Source organism: Bos grunniens, chromosome 17 (genome assembly GCF_055505025.1).
Source record: "Bos grunniens cultivar Pamir isolate PY7600 chromosome 17, Bosgru_T2T1.0, whole genome shotgun sequence".
NCBI lineage: Eukaryota > Metazoa > Chordata > Mammalia > Artiodactyla > Bovidae > Bos > Bos grunniens.
In genome coordinates, this window is record NC_141181.1 from 41,116,388 (window position 1) to 41,134,940 (window position 18,553).

Below are 18,553 nucleotides of genomic sequence, written 5' to 3' on the forward strand. Positions count from 1 at the left end.
TTGTGTTTGAAAAGAACTGTTAACAATAAGCTATGGGTCTGGTAACAGACGGTAAAGAATCCACCTGCTATGCAGAAGACCTTGGTTTGATCCCTGGGTCAGGAAGATCTCCTGGAGAAGGGAATGGCAACCCACTCAAGTATTCTTGCCTGGAGAATTCCATGGACAGAGGATCCTGGAAAGGCTACAGTCCATGGGGTCACAAAGAGTCTCAAACAACTGAGCAACTAACACTTTCACTGATATGGGAAGTTTATGAACTTATAATGTATATAGCAAGCCCATTTCTGGATATGTATTAGAAGAAGATGAAATCTATATCTCAAATAGATATCTGCCCATTTGGGTTCACTTCAGTGTAGTCAAGATAGGGAAACAGGCTACATGCCCATCAACAGATGAATAGGGAAAGAAAATGTGATATAACAACATTCAGATCAGATCAGATCAGATCAGTCGCTCAGTCGTGTCCGACTCTTTGCGACCCCATGAATTGCAGCACGCCAGGCCTCCCTGTCCATCACCAACTACTGGAGTTCACTCAGACTCATGTCCATCGAGTCAGTGATGCCATCCAGCCATCTCATCCTCTGTCGTCCCCTTCTCCTCCTGCCCCCAATCCCTCCCAGCATCAGAGTCTTTTCCAATGAGTCAACTCTTCGCATGAGGTGGCCAAGTACTGGAGTTTCAGCTTCAGCATCACTCCTTCCAAAGAAATCCCAGGGCTAATCTCCTTCAGAATGGACTGGTTGGATCTCCTTGCAGTCCAAGGGACTCTCAAGAGTCTTCTCCAACACCACAGTTCAAAAGCATCAATTCTTTGGCACTCAGCCTACTTCACAGTCCAACTCTCACATCCATACATGACCACAGGAAAAACCATAGCCTTGACTAGACGAACCTTTGTTGGCAAAGTAATGTCTCTGCTTTTGAATATGCTATCTAGGTTGGTCATAACTTTCCTTCCAAGGAGTAAGTGTCTTTTAATTTCATGGCTGCAGTCACCATCTGCAGTGATTTTGGAGCCCAGAAAAATAAAGTCTGATACTGTTTCCCCATCTATTTCCCATGAAGTGATAGGACCGGATGCTGTGATCTTTGTTTTCTGAATGTTGAGCTTTAAGCCAACTTTTTCACTCTCCACTTTCACCTTCATCAAGAGGCTACTATACATATATTACAATGAAATATTATCATCCATAAAAAAGAAGGAAATCTTGCAATATGAGGCAACAGGGATGAACCTGGAGGACATTATGCATACTGAAATAGGCCAGTCACAGAAGGAAATAAAGGGCATAATCTCACTTTTATGTGAAATCTAAAAAAGCCGAAGCAGAGAGTAACGTGGTGGTTGCCAGGGGCTGGGGGTTGGTGGGGGAAATGAGGAGATGCTGGTCAAAGGGTTGGAAGTGTCAGTTTGAAGATGAATAAGTTCTGAGATCTGATGTATGGCAGCGTGACTATCCTTCTTATAATGTTGTATATTTGAAATTTGCTGAAAGAGTAGATCTTAATCATTCTCACCACACACAGAAATGTAACAGTGGGAGGTGATGAAGTGTTAATTAGCTTGATTGTGGATCATTTCATAATGTATGTATATCAACTCACCACATGGTAGACTTTAAATATGTATGATTTTCTTTATAACTTCATAAAATTGAAAAAAGTTACCATGAAACTTTATTCCAATTAGAGTACAAACTTATTAACACAGGCAGCAAATCCAATATGAGGACACCACGTAGTTCCTTTAGTTTTGTCTGTCTCTGACTTGGTCTTTCTCCCCACCTGCTGGTAAGGAGGGAGAACATGAACTTTGATTTAGGATTCAGTGGGATTTGCTCTTTTAAGTTGCTAAGAGTCGGACACGACTGAGTGACTTCACTCTCACTTTTCACTTTCCTGCATTGGAGAAGGAAATGGCAACCCACTCCAGTGTTCTTGCCTGGAGAATCCCAGGGAAGGGGGAGCCTCGTGGGCTGACGTCTATGGGGTCACACAGAGTCGGACACGACTGAAGTGACTTAGCAGCAGTAGCAGCAGCTCTTTTAAGTTAAAAGCTTTATTCAGTGCTCAGATTCTCTTAATAACATAAGAAAACAGCGCAAACAGTGCTTAGTTTATCAAATAGCCTCCCAGCCCCTGTTCTTCCCATGCAGGGGTTGGGGGGAAGGTGCGGCTTATGAGGCATTAGGGACCCGGAGGAATCAGAGCCTTAAGGGATTGTGTCTTAGGACATATTTAAAGTCTACAATGTGGTCCAGGTTAGGGATCTGGAGGAACCAGAGCCTTAAGGGATTGTGTCTTAGGATCCTCTGTTTCCAGGACAGTGTCCCACTTAATCTCTGATTCCTGTGCTGGCATTCCCAGCTTAAATGTGACTTTTGCCTTGAGCGCCATCGCTTCATGGAAACTGTCAACATCACCGATGTCAGCCACATTGCTAAATCGATGACTAATCCTTAGTCCCTTCTTCTGTGACCCTTCAGCGGGACTGTCACAGTGATCTTTTCTTTGATGTTTTTCATTGACATGTCTTCAGAACATCCCTCTTCCTGGTTTTCCTCCCATAATCTGAAGGCTTCCTCAATCTGCTTAGATGGTTCCTCATTTATTTCTGAACTCTTAATATCAGACCTGTTGAATAGCACAGGGAACTCTACTGAACACTGAGTAATAACCTACAAGGGAAAGAATCTGAAAAAGAACAGACATGAATGTATGTATAACTAAATCCTTTTGCTGTACACCTTAAATTAACACAACCTTGTAAAACAAAGACACTTCAATTAAAAAAAAAATGACCAAAAACGGATTGTCACCAAAATGTACATAGGATATATAAGTTGAAATCATGAAATCCACCCACCCTGAAAGTCAAATGTTAAAAACAAAGAGGAAATCACAAAAAATAAAACCAGTAATTCAATAAAAAAAATGCAGCAGTGACCAGACTGTTCTGATATCCAGTCCCACATTTCTAACAGTTTCCTTTCTTTTTAAGATTTTTTAAACTGTGGACCCTCTTTAAAAAAGTCTTTTATTAAATTTGTTACAATGTTTATCTTGTTTTATGTTTTGCTTTTGGGGCCAGGAGGCATGTGGGATTAAGATTGCTGGCCAGGGATAGAATCCACACCTCCTGCATCGGAAGGCATTGTCTTAGCCACTTAACCAAGGAAGTCCCTCTAATAGCTCCCCTGACCTCTCCTTGTAAGCACCTGAGAGAAAACTCAAACTTACCCTAGCCCTACCCTGCTCATAAACTTCCCCTTCTCCATCAGCGGTAACCCTGTTGTTCGAGTGGCTGAGATAAAAAATCTTGGGGTTCTGAGACTCGGCTAGCTCATGACCTCGTCTCCTGCCCCAGAAGGGAGAAATACAAATCTAGATGTTTTGCTCTTGAGCTCTTGCCTTTTTGTGACTTACGACCCATTCTTTGCTCTTATAACACCCACTCTGCTGCTGCTGCTGCTAAGTCACTTAGTCATGTTCAACTCTGTGCGACCCCATAGACGGCAGCCCACCAGGCTCCCCTGTCCCCAGGATTCTCCAGGCAAGAACACTGGAGTGGGTTGCCATTTCCTTCTCCAATGCATGAAAGTGAAAAGTGAAAGTAAAGTCGCTTAGTCATGTCCAACTCTTTGCGAACACCCACTCTACTATAGCCCATAACCATTTCAAAGTGAACAAAAATTCCTCTGAAAATGAAAGTTCTAGATAATTTCATGGTAAATTTACACGCACTTTACAGTTTGAAGTTTTGGCTAAGATGACCTGTTTCATTAGAATCAATAACATGCATAAATTGTCTCTTATAGATGTTGAGCAATAATGTTAACTGTTCACATTTTCATGGCCTCATTTGCATCATTCATGGGGCTTCGGATAGGCTACCCTCTCCAGTATTCTTGGGCTTCCCTGTGGCTCAGCTGATAAATAATCCACCTGCAATGTGGGAGACCTGGGTTCGATGTCTGGGTTGGGAAGATCCCCTGGAGAAGGGAAAGGCTACCCACTCCAGTATTCTGGCCTAGAGAATTCCATGGACTATACCCATGGGGTCTCAAAGAGTCAGACACAACTGAGTGGCTTTCACTTTCACTTTTTTGGGGGGCCTTCAGATTCAGCATATGTGAAACATTTTCCTTTCAGTAAGGGACACCTATGCTGTGTTTGCCCTTCTTCCAGGAATAGTATGCCTGTCCTTCTTGGAATTATTCCTCTCCCTTCTCTGACTTTGCGGTTTCCATGAGCATGGCTGTTCTCTTACACAAGTCTGCCCCACTGACTTCATTTCGTTGGTTCAGGGGTATCATCCTGGCCCAACCTAAGCTAGGGGTAGGACTGCAAAACCCTAGCGACGATTGCAAGGCAGTTGATCAGATTCCTCCCTTAGAATTTTTGAACTTAAAAGCACAGAGAATAAAAGGTAGAGAGTAAAACTGCCTGCCTTTTACTCTCTGCACTTTCAAGTTCAAATATAGAGATAGAACCTGGTTCAGAAACAGAGACAGAACCAATGAAGAGTGAACCCAGGGAGCTGTATGTGGTCACGTTGCCAACGATGGAAAGTAGTCTGTAGTGAGAGAAAAGGAGACCAGCATCCACAGAGACACACAGAGGAAAGGCGGGCCGGGTTCTGCTGACAGTCTGACAATCCAGTCCCCAGACTGAGTTTTCCCTGAGGCCCAATTGTAGCTCTGGCCTCTCAGCAAGTATTCATGGAGAATCTCATGTTTTATATTTCAGAGTCCCATTGCTAACTAGCCAAAGGGAGAAAAGGCCTTTATTTCCTCATATTGTTTGGGAGGGATGTTGAAAAAGCTAATATGATCAAAGAAATACCTGCATTACCCAGGCCTCTGCTTATGCCCGGAACTCACACTGTTCCATTTTTCAACTCTGCTTGTCTCAGCAATTGAGTTGGTCTCTGTTGAACTTCATACAATTACACTTTTTTCTAGGTTGTTGTGCAAGAGGGTTGCTTGCTGCTGTAGTTGTTCATTCTTCCTAGACATTTCCCCAAAGACGACAACTCCAGGAGAAAGTCCCTGCTGGCGGTACTGGAGAAGTCTCATGAAGCCCTGATTGGCATGCTCAGGTCTTCAGACCACCTCTGAACCGATCACTCTGGAAAAAGTGTGGGCACACTGGCCAGCCCTGCCTCCTTCACTGCTCCTATGTTTGGGGGTAGATCAGACGTTGCTGTACTTAAAAACTGGAGACTTATTAGAAGGGTTATGAAAATGCATTCTGAGAAGACAATTGTAGTTACCACTGTCCACTACTCCATTGCTGGTTCAAGGCTCCCTTTGATTTCGTTCAACAGAAAAAGCCTTTTTTGGGGGTCTTAGCCAGTTGACTTGTTTTATCTCATTTGCCATCAAGAACCCTGATCTCTGGTTTTCATCGTACGTGCCTTGCTCCCAGCAGGGTGCTGTTTACCAAGCCACCCTACTAGGAGACGTGGGAGTCTTCTTCCAGTTTTTGCCTATCTCTCTCTCCCTTTACCCAAAAATGTGGGAATTAGCCTCCATTTCTGCTTATCCTTCCCTCTGCACATTCAATCAAATATCCTACATTAGTTCTAGCTCCGAAATGTCTCTAACTTTCTAGTTCTGAAATGCCTCTAAAACTAACCTCACAGGTCCATCCCTATGGTCTCAGCTACTGTTCATGCCTTCATCATCTTTCAGTAGATTTGCTCCCTTCATTGGTTTCCTTACTGCTAGTCTTCTTAATTAAAAAAAAATAGTGACTTTATTGTTTATTTATTTGGCTGCACTGGGTCTCACTTGCATCACTGGGCTCTTTGAGTTGTGGCAGTGCGATCTAGTTCCCTGACCTGGGATCTAACCCAGGCCCCCTGCATTGGCAGTGTGGAGTCTTAACCAATGGGCCACTAGGGAAGTTCCTTATTTCTAATCTTGTTTCTTTGCCTTCCTCCATCTTACCGTGAAAGTAAAATGATCATGATGTCGCTTCCTGAATAGAGTTTTCTCCTGGACCCATTGCCAAGAAGTTAAAAACTCCCTGGTGATGCATTCAGGACCCTTATAAACCTGTGTTGAGGATGCCTCACATGGGCCTGGTGTTCGAGTCTCAGCATCAGCTCCTGGCTAGATATCCTGTACTTTGGCTGGTGTGTTATCCTGTTAGCTTGGTCTTATTCCTTTCAGGCATCGCTGGCTTGGCCCTAAACTCTAATCTAATTCAGTGTCTCTTTTTGGCTTTTGGGATTCCTCACTATCCTGACTCCTTCTGCCTTTGATATCTACCATGTTCCCAAGTATGATATTCTCTATAAATAGCTTAGAAAGATTTTAAAAGTCACATAGTTCCTTGACTCAACCCAGATACACTACATCAGAAATATTTTTTGAAATGAACTCCTGGAAAGTCTGAAGCAGGTGGTTTACAGAAGCAGGACTTTGGCAAATACCATGCTTTAGTGTCTGCTTTTGCCTGCTATCCAGTTCTCTGAGCCTCTTCTTTGCGTTGACTGGCTTTCCTCCTCTACTTACTCCTGAGACCTCTGACTGGCCGACTTGACTTTGGAATCTCTTCAGATTTACATCCTAGTCATCTCTGCTCTGGACTCTGGAGCCATCAGCCAAGGATCAGTGATTTCAACCACTGAGCTCTCCTTTGGCTATGTAGCCTGTCATAATTCCACAACCTTGGATTTATTCTAATTTTCCTTTATCATCCATCCTTCAACCTCTAGTTCAAGTCTAAATTACTTTTCCCATCTATTTTGGCCTTATCTCCAGCCATAAATTCTCCTGACTTAGGGGCCCAAATGGGCTTCACTCATAGCTCAGCTAGTAAAGAATTCACTTGCAATGCAGGAGATCCCAGTTTGACTCCTGGGTCAGGAAGTTCCCCTAGAGAAGGGATAGGCTACCCACTCCAGTATTCTTGGGCTATCCTGGTGGGTCAGATGATAAAGAATCCACCTGTAATGCGGGAGACCTTGGTTCGATCCCTGGGTCGGGAAGATCCCCTGGAGGAGGGCATGGCAACCCATTCTAGTATTCTTCCCTGGAAAATCCCACTAACAGAGAAGCCTGGCAGGCTACAGTCCAAGGGGTCACAAAGAGTTGGACATGACTAAGTGACTAAGCACGGCTCAGGGGTGCAAATACTAGATAGAAAGGCAGATTGTCACTAACCCTTTAAAATTATCATAAAGGCTCAAGTGAAGGGTAAACTTCAGCTGACAGGAGACTGTACTTCTCTCCCAAACTCCATATTCAGTAAAATCACATTGTTTGAGCTAGAATTTGAATATTTACACCAACCACAGAAATCAGCAAATACTCAAAAAACGCTATTACCCCCAGCCCCAAGGGACTGGGAAATATTTTCCAGCATACCCCTGTTTTCAGAGCAAGACCAAGCAGTGGGAGTCCTGGTGTCAACCTGAAGTATCTGATGTAACCCTTGCAGAAAGAATTGTGTACCATGAAAGCACAGGTGTACTGAGCCTAGACAGGTGGGCAGTTAGTGGTCTCTGGGCCTTGGAAAGTAGAAAAGTAAACCCCTCATATTGCTTCAGATATGTTCACCTCCTAGATGGGTCCCTCTCAGCTAATGACAACCACATTCACACATCATTTAAGCGATCTGCACAGCAAGTTCTTCATTCATAAAAAGGGAATGCTAATAACATTTATCTCACAGATTAAAAACAAAACCATCCCCAGAGTGATCCTATTGCATCATTTTTAGACTAAATCCACTTCTCAGCTGAAAACTCTCCAGTGGCTATTTCTCTAGAGTAAAAGCCAGTGTTCTTACAGTGGCCTCGGCCTTGTTCTGAGCTCTCCTGGGATATAAAAAAACCCTCTCAGTCCATCCAGACTGAACATCCTAGCCATCCTAGAGTGGAGTGACCATGGGGAATACAGTAGAACTCTTAAAACAAGAATAGGTGGGAATGAAGATGGAGAAACTGAATGCAGTGGGTGCAGGCATGCGGGCAGGTTTAAGTGGTAAGAAGCAGAGGAGGAGCAGGTCCAATTTTGGAATTTGGAATTTTGTCCAAAGCAAATCAAGTGAAAGCATGATCTGTAATGGGTACCTTGGAAATGGGCCTGCTATGAAGAAGGCAAGAAAAAATCCCCAACTAGTACCTGCAGAGAACCTGGCAACCTTCAATACTCCTTAGTCCTAGGTAGACGTGGGTGAAGTGTGGTCTGGCTTTGTTGTGGAGTATTCAAAGTTAGGAAGCCTGTGCACGTCTGGACAAAAAGTATTTCCAAATCGGGTGGTATGTAGAACATGCTCCACTAATAATATTGACCTGCTTCTCTCCTAGAAAAGCGACTAGGAACTGAATGTTCCTTGGGAGCAGCTGGGATGGGTTTAGGGTTAGGGCGAGGGTTAACACAGCAAAGAACAAAACAAAGGCACTTGGGAGAATCAGTCTCAGTCCAGCTCATGGATAATCTTCTTTTTCTTGAGGCAGAAAAAACATAGGTCAAGAGCAAATATACTAAGTGTTATCTTTAAAGTCTCTTCTTGATAAGGTCGGGATTATAAACCAAACAAGAAGATAATCGAAAAGAAAACAAATATAAAAACTGATATTTAGCTTGTTCAGTTTAAAAACATTGCACTTGGGACCTCCCTGGTGTTCCAGTGGTCAAGACTTTGCCTTCAGTTTAAAAACATTGCACTTGGGACCTCCCTGGTGTTCCAGTGGTCAAGACTTTGCCTTCCAGTGCAGAAGGAACAGGTTCAATCCCTGGTAGGGGAGCTAAGAGTCCAAATGCCTTGGGGCCAAAGAGTCAAAACATAAAACAAAAGCAGTACTGTAATAAATTCAAAAAAGACTTAGGAAAAAAAATAAGAAACTTTAAAACCCCCCCAAACCAAAACATCACTTTATTAAGTAAAAGATCCTGCAACAAAATCGACCAGATTTCGCAGAAGAATCAGGGTGAGATCTGTCTGTTGTCCTCAGCCTGGCTTCATCTTCTATATTTTCTCCTTTCCTGCTACTGGTCTATTGATTCTGTTCTGGTCTGGACACACACCTTTTTGGCTGGTGTCTGATCCCTGAGCTGCTTGTTAGCCTGTATCTCAATACCCTCATTATGACTCGGCTGTGGCTTGTCTTCTGGCTAGATCCTACGCTTTTGGTACCCAATGGTACAGGAGACTCTCATATTGTCATCCTTCTGAAACCATTTGCCACAGATTGGGACTTGAACCCAGCCAAAACCCAGCTTTGGACTTGAAGCCATGTGGGTGGGACTCAAATCCAGCCAAAATCCACAGTACCTGGTTTCAGGACCTAGTGAAGCTCAGGTTCTTGATGTCTTATCACAGAAAGAATTCAGTGAGAGACAAAGTGATAGGTACAAAGTGGATTTATTCAGATTCAGAGAGAAGCACACTCCACAGACCGAGTGTGGGCCATCACAGAGGGCAAGTGCACAGCAGTCTCGGAATGTGTCATGGTTAGTCCTTATAGGCTGGGTAATTTCATATGCTAATGAGTGGGAGGACTATTCCACCTATTTTCGGGAAGGGGCAGAGATTTCCAGGATTTGGGCCACTATCCACTCCTTGGTCTTTTAACAGTGCCTTGGAACTGTCACGGCACCTCTGGGTGTGTTATTTCACTTGCTGACTGAGGATCAAGGCCTAGTCTTATCTGCCATCTTAGTCCCATTTGATTCTACTTGGTTTATGTTGTGTCCTTGGGCTATGTCATTCTTTCAAAAGTTGCGCCTTGCCTCTTTCCCTCCTGTTACATTTCCCCTGCTCCCCTTTGTCCCCTGCATCCACCCCATCCTGGTTTCTTCTAGATCACGTCCTTGGGTTAATCCAGGTTCTCTCAGAGATTCATTCACAGAGATAGACTCTGTGCAAACATCTCACTGCAGGATAGAAAATTCCATCACAGCCCATCCAGCTATCACATAAAAGATTCTGGAGTGCTGACAAGGTCAAAGCTTTGTCTTGGAAAATTTATTCCTTCTGAGAGTTTAGGACTTGGTGAAGAATCGTTTCTTCTTGTATGCAGTTGAGGCAGTTGGTTCCCACAGAGTTCCTGTAGCTGGTGTGCCCTCCCATAGCTGCTTTGAGCAGAGGAGCTCAAGCTTCCTCCTGAGAATGGCCCTCACCCTTCCTTGGCTGATGAAACCTGGCCCTCCCAGAGAGGCTTAGGACCCTACTCCTCCCTTCCCCAGCAGCCCACTTGGATCAGATTTCAAATCTCATTCCACTCGTAGGTGGAGTTGGGAGGAAAGATGCTTCAGCCATATAATCACCAGACATAGTTCTCTGCAAAGGTTGTGGGTCTGTGACTTTGTGACTTTGTGCTGATTGCATGCTGTCAATTAAAATGATCCTCCTCCCATCTTTATATGAAATCTACCTCATGATTTCAAATTTTTTTTTTTTTCTGTCAAGTCAAGCATTCAAACCTTTCTCTAACTCTGATTAAGGAATTATTTCCAGATGAGAGCTCTGATACATCTTCTGGGACAAGCTGTCAAACCCACATTTCATCAAGGGTGCCTCACCCCAGTAATGATTTGCATCTTTGGGAAGTAATATATCTTCAGATTTATAAAAAAATTAAAAAAAAAGAGGTAGGAGGTGGTGTGTGAGTCTCTCTCATCAAACTGCACTGATGTGAAGCTCGAGACAGAGGTATTGGATTCTGTTTCCATAGCAACTGCTTCACTGCTCAAGGGGAAAAAACAGGACAGCAATTGAAGTCTGTGTTAATAGCAGCTCTAAAAATAATCGGTAATGTGTTGAAATCAAGTGAAAGACCCAGCAAGCAATAGGTAAAAATTACATCCACGCAGGATGGGGTTGAAAATGAGGTGGTGTGCAAATACTGTCACAACTACAATATGCTTTAAGAATTACAGGAATGGTTGGTGACAAATACATGTTTGAGGTGATCAACTATTATTTTATTTGCTCATTCATTCAGACAAATATCCAATCTTGATTTTATGCCAGCCAGTAGGCAGCATCTGAAGGCACAGAGGTATGTCAGGACTGTTTCTCTTACAGGCACTCATGGTTTTATGGGGCAATAGACGGTGGTTAAAATGGATGTTTTGTTTGTCTCCCAATACCAGTCTGTTTCCCACCGTGTAGCAGCCAGAAGATTAAGGGTTTGTATGGGAGTGCTATCACATGCAGCTCCAGGGACAATTGAAAGTCATTTACTTCAGGTATTGGTTCAGCAATGAGGGTGTAACCCTATATGGCACCATTTTAACTATACTGATTGCCTTCTGCATGAGGCTCAGAAATCTTGTTTGGTGCCATGCTTATAACTTTTTTTTTTACACCTAGAGGTAAAAGAGGGGTCATGGAAGGTCTATTGTTACAGGAAGCCACCCACTTGGTGATCAGCCTGAGGAGGTCAGCTGTTGACAGAGGCAAGGCCAGGATAAGAAAACAGAAACATGGCCAGACGTGACCCAGCAGACCAATGGCTGGCTCTACCCTGGATGTTCTGGCAATCCCAGCCAAGACAATTCCTCTTTTGTAGATTGACTTTTTTTGTAGAATTTTGTAGCTTGAATCGAGTTTTAGGTTTCCTGCTGCCTGCAAACAAAAACAGCATCGCACTAGTGACAAATGACAATATCACGGAATAAGTAAAATATTGGAAACGAGAGAGGGAAGGAGAGACATAAAGAGCAAGAATAAATCAGGAGGAGGTGACAGCTAGCTCCATCTTGGAGAAAGGAGTACAGGAAAGATCCAAAAGTGTCCTCTGTAATGAGGTGAAGAGTTTCTGTCTGCATAGTTGCTGATGGTTGATGGAGAAACAGGCCTCTCCTAACCCAGGCTGAGTGCCCAGGAGGGTGCACTATGATCCCCAGGGAGCCTGAGCCCAGGCTTCACTGCCTGTTGTGGGGATGAACATAGCAGCCCTCGCAGCACAGCAGCAACTTGACCCCTGGATGGAGGTCCCCCTCCAAAGCCCAGGGCTGTTTCTAGGCTGTGGATGGGGAGAAGGGTGCCCATAGCACCATTTTTCCACTTTTCCTGGCTTCAAGTTCATAGCCCCTGGTGGACTAGTGGCTAGGATTCCTGGCCTTCATCCATGTTGTGAGTGGTGCACGCAAAATCGCTTCAATCGTGTCTGACTCTCTTCGCCTATGGACTGTAGCCCACCAGGCTCCTCTGTCCATGGGATTCTCCATGAAGAAACTGGAGTGGGTTGCCCTGCCGTCCTCCAAGTGATCTTCCCCACCCAGGATCTAACCTGTGTCCCTTGTGACTCCTGCATTGGCAGACAGGTTCTTTACCACTAGCGCCACCTGGGAAGCCCCTTTCATCCAGTCTACACAGGTTCAGTTCTTGGGCAGAGAACTAAGATCTTGGTTCAAGCCACCACTCACTGCTGCTTCCCTGAGATCAGGTGGAGGTCCCCCTCCAAAGCCCGGTGGTGTGTCTGGGCTCTCGGGGGAGGCGGGGAGCCAGCAACACCATTTTTGTACTTTTCCTTGACCTCTGGTTCACAGCCCCCTGGACTCCATTGAGCACCAGGCCTTTATCCTTAACCCGGACAGCATTCAGCTTCCTGCTTTTCTTCAGGTCTGCTCTGTACATCCACAGTGGAAAGCTGACCAACAGTTTGAGGGAAGTGTGAATGTAGATTTAAGTGCAGCCTGTCTGAGAACCCCCTCTCCTCAAAGCCCAGCTCCTTTGGCATCACTGACTCCATGTCTGTCCAAGCCTGTAAGACTTGTGCCTTTTTCTGGAGCCCTTGTCACCCTGGCCACAATCTGGAAGATCTGAGGTCACTCGGGTACCCCGTGTACTTCCCTTTCTAAGGATTCCAACTTCTCCAATCCACTAGTACCACCTGGGAAGCCATCTTCCAAGGATTGCTTATATGTTTCTCCAACTTCAAAGTCATTTTTTGGTAGATGATTTTATTCAGTATAAGCTACATTGTTGGGCCCAGGGTTCAAAATTGTATCCACTGAATTTTAATTTCTATTAAATTAAAATTAATGCCATCTCTAAATGGCATTTTAAAATTTCTTTTAAATATGCACTCAGACCTGCGTGGGGCTTCTGGAAGCATCTACCCGGGTGTCTCTTGGTCCTGCAGCCCCATACGTGGTGCGCTGCCTAAAAAAAAAAAAATAAATAAATAAATAAATATGCACTCAATCATTTTAATCTTTTCTTATTGCCTACTCACTTTGCTGTCTTTTAAACATTATTTGTATAGTGCATACTAAATATATGTTTGGATTCTAATTCTAAAATGTCTCCTTTTTCTTTTTAATATTTGTTATTTCTTATATTCACCTCATATGAACTTATATCCATTTATGGAAAATTTAAATTTGAGAGATGTTTCATTTTAGAGAAGTTGCAAACAGTGGATTCTCTATTTGTCCTTATTTATTCTGGGTCTAGATTTAAAATACAAAAGCCTGTGAGAGTATCTATCTTGACATAATGCTGAAGCAGAAAATATACATTTTAATCTTGAATTGTGTTCTCTGTGAAAACTTATAAAAATGATAGAAATGTTTAGTGATGAACTTAGATTCACTCAGCTTCTCAGGCAGTTAAAACCTTTAGCTGCTGAAATTCCATGCTCATCTTTTAAATGTTTTATTTATTTAAAAATTAATATATTTTAGAGGGAAGGTTATTTACATGTTAGTTAAAATTCAACTCATTTTGAAAGATTTTTTTTTTTCCCTTAAGGAAAAGGACAATGTCTTTCCCCCAAGGTCCAATAAATGAATACATAAAAATAAGCCCCTGTTTGGTTTGAAATTTATGACAGGTTGGCAGTTGAATTATTCATCAAACTAAAATGAATAATCTATAAAACTAATCAAAGCACTCTAGCTCAGTCACTTGGCAGATGACAAATTTGGCCTGATTAGGATTGTCGTGTTTGAGGCTGTGTGTAGGTGGGATCAGCTTGACTGTGTTGGGGCAAGACAGGATGGGAAGAATTTAGATCTGAAGCCAGATGTATCTGTTAGGTTTGGGCAGGTCCTGAGGTGGTGGCTGGGAAAGAGGTGGAGAACCGAAAGGGTGAAAGCTCCAAAATAGAGTCTGGCCTGGACAGTGGGATCCCATACTCCTCTTGATGGTGGCACCACTGACTCTCCTCCATGACTATGTCCAAAGAGACTTGACAGTGACTGCCACAGAGTAGCTACTCCAAAAAGACTTTAAATAAAAAAAAACAAAAGACTAATATAGGAGCCTAAAGACACGGCAACAGGCACTGCAGGCTCTCATAAACCCCTTACAAGTGTTTCTATAGTAGGGAGACACCTGCCTGGAGAAGGGACATCTAAAACCGTCCAGCAACTGGTGACCGCTCCCCTGAGTTCTGAGCAGATGGGTGTGATCAACTCGAATCTCTTTCTGGCCATGATAAGTAAACATTCCTAAGGTCTTTTTTTTTTTTTTCCCCCACTATAGTGTCCTGGTATAGTGTCCTGGTATAGTGTCCTGGTAACTCCTTTTTGATATGCTAAGGGCTTTTATTTATTAATTCATCTAACCTTTACAGCAACCCTAAGGAAAGCTATTATTAAGAAGAGTAAAATGAACATTAATCTATTATATGTCTACTGACATCATTCATTATTGTTCTGGTAATGTTGCCAGGGGTCTAAGCAGCCTGAAGATGTCAATTTACCTGAGGGGAAGTCTGTCCAGGTATGATCTACACACAAGACCATGTATAACAAGTGCCCCCTGCCCATGGCCATCACATTGCTAAAGAACATCGACTGTAGCCTCACGTGGTTACCACAGACTGATTTTGAATAAAGCAAAAATTACCAAAGATTTGAATCCAAAATAACCAGCAGGACGTACCTGATTATCTTTAAGTCCTTTGCTAAGTGTAGAAGGAAATAGTCAAATTCTGAATAATTTGCTATATTAATAACTCAGTAAGACTAATGACTGTTGAATCTGAAACTAAGTGCTGATCAGTGTTTTACCCACTGCTGTTTTCTTGCAGCCTCCTTAGAGAATGCTCAGTCATCAGCATCATCCTTGCTAGAAAAAGGGAGCAGGTGAGTAAGCCATGACTTCTTCTGTGTATGAAGCATGGTGCTAAGTGCTTTACATACATGTAATATGTAATTTGACTCTTAGCACAACCCTTGAACTAGATACAATAATCCCAGTTTTTCAGATGAGGAAATTGAGCAAAATAAAATTTCTTGGTGTCTTAGTCCAGGCTACTATCACAAATTATCACAGACTGGGCGACTAAAACAACACACATTTCTTTGTCACAGTGCTGCAGGCTGGGAAGTCTGGGATCAGGGTGCCAGCATGCTGGGACTCTGACTGAGAGCCCTCTTCCTGGTTGGCAGGTGGCCGTCTTCTTGCTGTGTCCTCATACAACACAGAGCAGAGGCAGGAAGCAAATTCTTCTGTCTCTTTATTTTATTTTGTTTTATTTACTTGGCTGTGTCAGATCTTAGTTATAGCATGTGGGATCTAGTTCCCTGACCAGGGATTGAACCCGGGCCCCCTACATCAGGACTGCGGAGTCTTAGCCACTGGACCACCAGGGAAGCCCCTGTCTCTTCTTCTAAGGGCACTAATTCCACCAAGATGGCTTCACTTTCATGATTTCATGACCTCCCGAAGGCCTAGACACCATCAGAGTGGTCATCAGAGTCTCAACATGTGAATTTTGAGGGGATACAGACATCCACAGCACTTGCCAAAAGCACCTCACTGAGATAAGAGTATTTTGTTTGTAGATTCCTCAGCTCAACTGAATTCAAGTGCAGATTTCCTGTCATCAGCTCTATTGTCTGGTTATTTCTATATCCTAAGCAATTAGTGCAAAGATAAAGCAAAGAAGCTTGCCTTTGAGCTGGTGATGACCTCAATCAAGGTTGTTTTCATCCCCCAGAGAACTGCAAAATGATGCCTTCTTCACTAAAGATTTCCTGAGGGGAAATAATTGGGGTGTGTTATATTTAGAGAAACAACATGTTCGTTCTTAGAAAAATATTTGATTTTCTTCTATGTGTTACAGCACTTTGTATCTATTCATCTTTTTAGTTTCAGAATCCATTCCAGGCTTCTCACCAAAGTTTCTGGCTTATAATTTTTGGCTGCAATACACATTATGTGGCCATGGGAACCTGAGGACTGCTTTTTGGAAACCAGTGTGATTTTACCATAAAAGGTGTGTTTATGGGCACAGAACTGGTGCTGGCCCGAGGAAGCTTTGAGTTCTTCCTGCAATTTTCCTCAGTCCCTCCACACCCAGCCACAAGGGCTCCTGGTTTTCATTTCATGGACTGTGAATTGCAGTCTCTCTCAAATTTTTCCTTTCCCCAGTATTTATACAGCATGACCTTGCTTTGAGAAAGGGGCTTGGATCCAGAGGGCTGGGTGACTGGCTGGCTAGATATGTGTATTAACCTGTTCTATCTGTTCTAATCCAACAGATTAAATGTCGAGGAGGAAAAAGAACACTCATAAAGGGAGAAAAGGTACAGAATGACTTTGCATAATATGTTTTTGAGTCTTCATACAACTTTTTTCTTTCCTTTCCTTCCTCTTTTGGCATTTTTCCTCTCTCCCTGGACTGCCTAGTTCTTTTGAGGGTTTGTCCATCAGGGCAATGGTTCTCAAACATAAACACGCATCAGATTATCTGGAGGGAGGGCTGGGTTGAAGCACAGTTGAAGAACTGTGCTTCTAATAAATTCCCAAGTGAAGTGGTAGCTGCTGGTCCAGGGCCAGAGTCTGAGAACCACTGGTCTAGGGACTGTGCTTTATTATCTGAATCTTTTCATTCATTCATTCAGTGTTTAGTGAGACATTACTGAGTCTTAGACACACCATTCCCCTGACAGAACCCAGCTTTAGGGACTGGTATTGTAACTGAAAGTGGAGCCTGGCTCAAAAGCCAATAAAGAGGCCAGGTTGGTAGAAAGGAAAGTTTGCTTCACTTTGGATGCCAGCAATGAGTGGGAAGGGTAGTGTGTGTGCTCAGTCACTCAGTCATGTCCCATTCTTTGCGACCTCACGGATTATAGACTGCCAGGCTCTGCTGTCCATGGGGCTCTCCAAGCAAGAATACAGTAGTGGGCTGCCATGTCCTCCTCCAGGGGAATCTTCCCAACCCAGGGATTGAACCTGCATCTCCTGCACTGCAGGAGGATTCTTTACCATCTGAGCCCTGGGAAGGGTGGACACCTGTCCAAAGGCTGACCCGATCCCCCACCCCACTACTGACAATCGGGGGCAAGAGCTTTTATAGTTGGGGGTGGGGGAGTCTACATGCAGAAACAGCACAGCCAGCTCTAACAGTCGTCTTGAAATTGGTCATCTGTGGTCTGATCAGTGTCGTCTTGATTGTTTTAGGTACAGTTAATCTTCAGTTCCAGGGTCTGTTTGTTCCCCTTTCCTTGAGGCCAGTTCTTGAAACTGTGGCAGCTTATGTCATGGCTATAGTCTGGTCATAATGTAGTTCACTTTTTTCCACCTGGTGGGTGTTTCAGTACCTGCAAAATAGCTCATAGGATATGACTCTGAATCTTAGCTATAGCCCCTGAGAAGGAACTGCAAGCCCTTGATTTTGTTTACTGACTGCATTGTTATTATTTGGTCTCCTTTGACTATTTTTCTTTGCTTCTGACTGTTTTTCTCACTTCTCTGATTATGCTTATTCTTTGGCTAAAGATATTTTCAAAGACAAAAGGTGGGCAGAGGACATGGGGGGCTAGGACCATAGAGTCCTGGTCCATTTCGTTATTTAGTGAGTCTTTAATAAATGTTAATTTGTTGTCCAATCTATATTTCCTCGAGTCTCGGCAGTCTGTGGGAACCAAGCATTCTTTGGTGGGACTGACTCCAACTCGACTGATGCTCCCCATCTCCTGCATGAAAGCAGACCTCCAGCGGCTCTCAAAAAGCGCTATTTTGCCACAGGGACTTGTCACTGGTGTGTTTATAAACCCGCTCAGTTCTGATCACTGCACGCCAGTCTCTCTCCGGGATGTTTTCTCTGTGGAGCTACTTACAAGGGACTCACTGCCCAGCCCTCTCGCCACTGCTGCCACCTTCTATGTTGCCCACACCAGGAGTGCCACCCCTCTGTTTCCCAAACTGCCAATCTCTCGAAGTGGGAGCAGGGAGCGGGGTAGCTCCCTGACTCTATTTCTTACCTCGAGACCGACCTGTGCTGCTAGTACCTCAATGTCTCAGAATAAAACATGTAAATCCCTCTATCAGAGTTTGCCTGTAGTTCTTTCCTGGGGCTTGAACTCCTAGGGTCAATGGGTCAGATACATGACACTCATACATTCTGTCTTTTCTAATCCTGTTTTTCTATCTGTTCATAACCACGTGTGTGTGGTTTGCCACATGTGTCTGAGCCATCATCTGGAGCACAACGGAGTCTCAAAACGACTGGATAGAAATGCAAAATGGGACCTCAGTTTCTCCTGGTCTTATTTTCCTGTACTTTTAAGATGTTCATTTATAGCTCCATTTCTAACGTGGCAAATTTCGTCTAGGATTG

The 18,553-nt window shown here is 43.6% G+C and overlaps 1 long non-coding RNA gene across 1 annotated transcript; it reads left to right on the forward strand.

Annotated features, from left to right (window-relative positions):
- The first annotated feature begins 16,217 nt into the window (after positions 1-16,217).
- Positions 16,218-18,260, forward strand: LOC147355229 (uncharacterized). The gene is made up of 2 exons (XR_015143958.1): positions 16,218-16,517; positions 17,839-18,260. It is a non-coding gene; the product is annotated as an uncharacterized LOC147355229 (long non-coding RNA).
- The last annotated feature ends 293 nt before the right edge of the window (positions 18,261-18,553 follow it).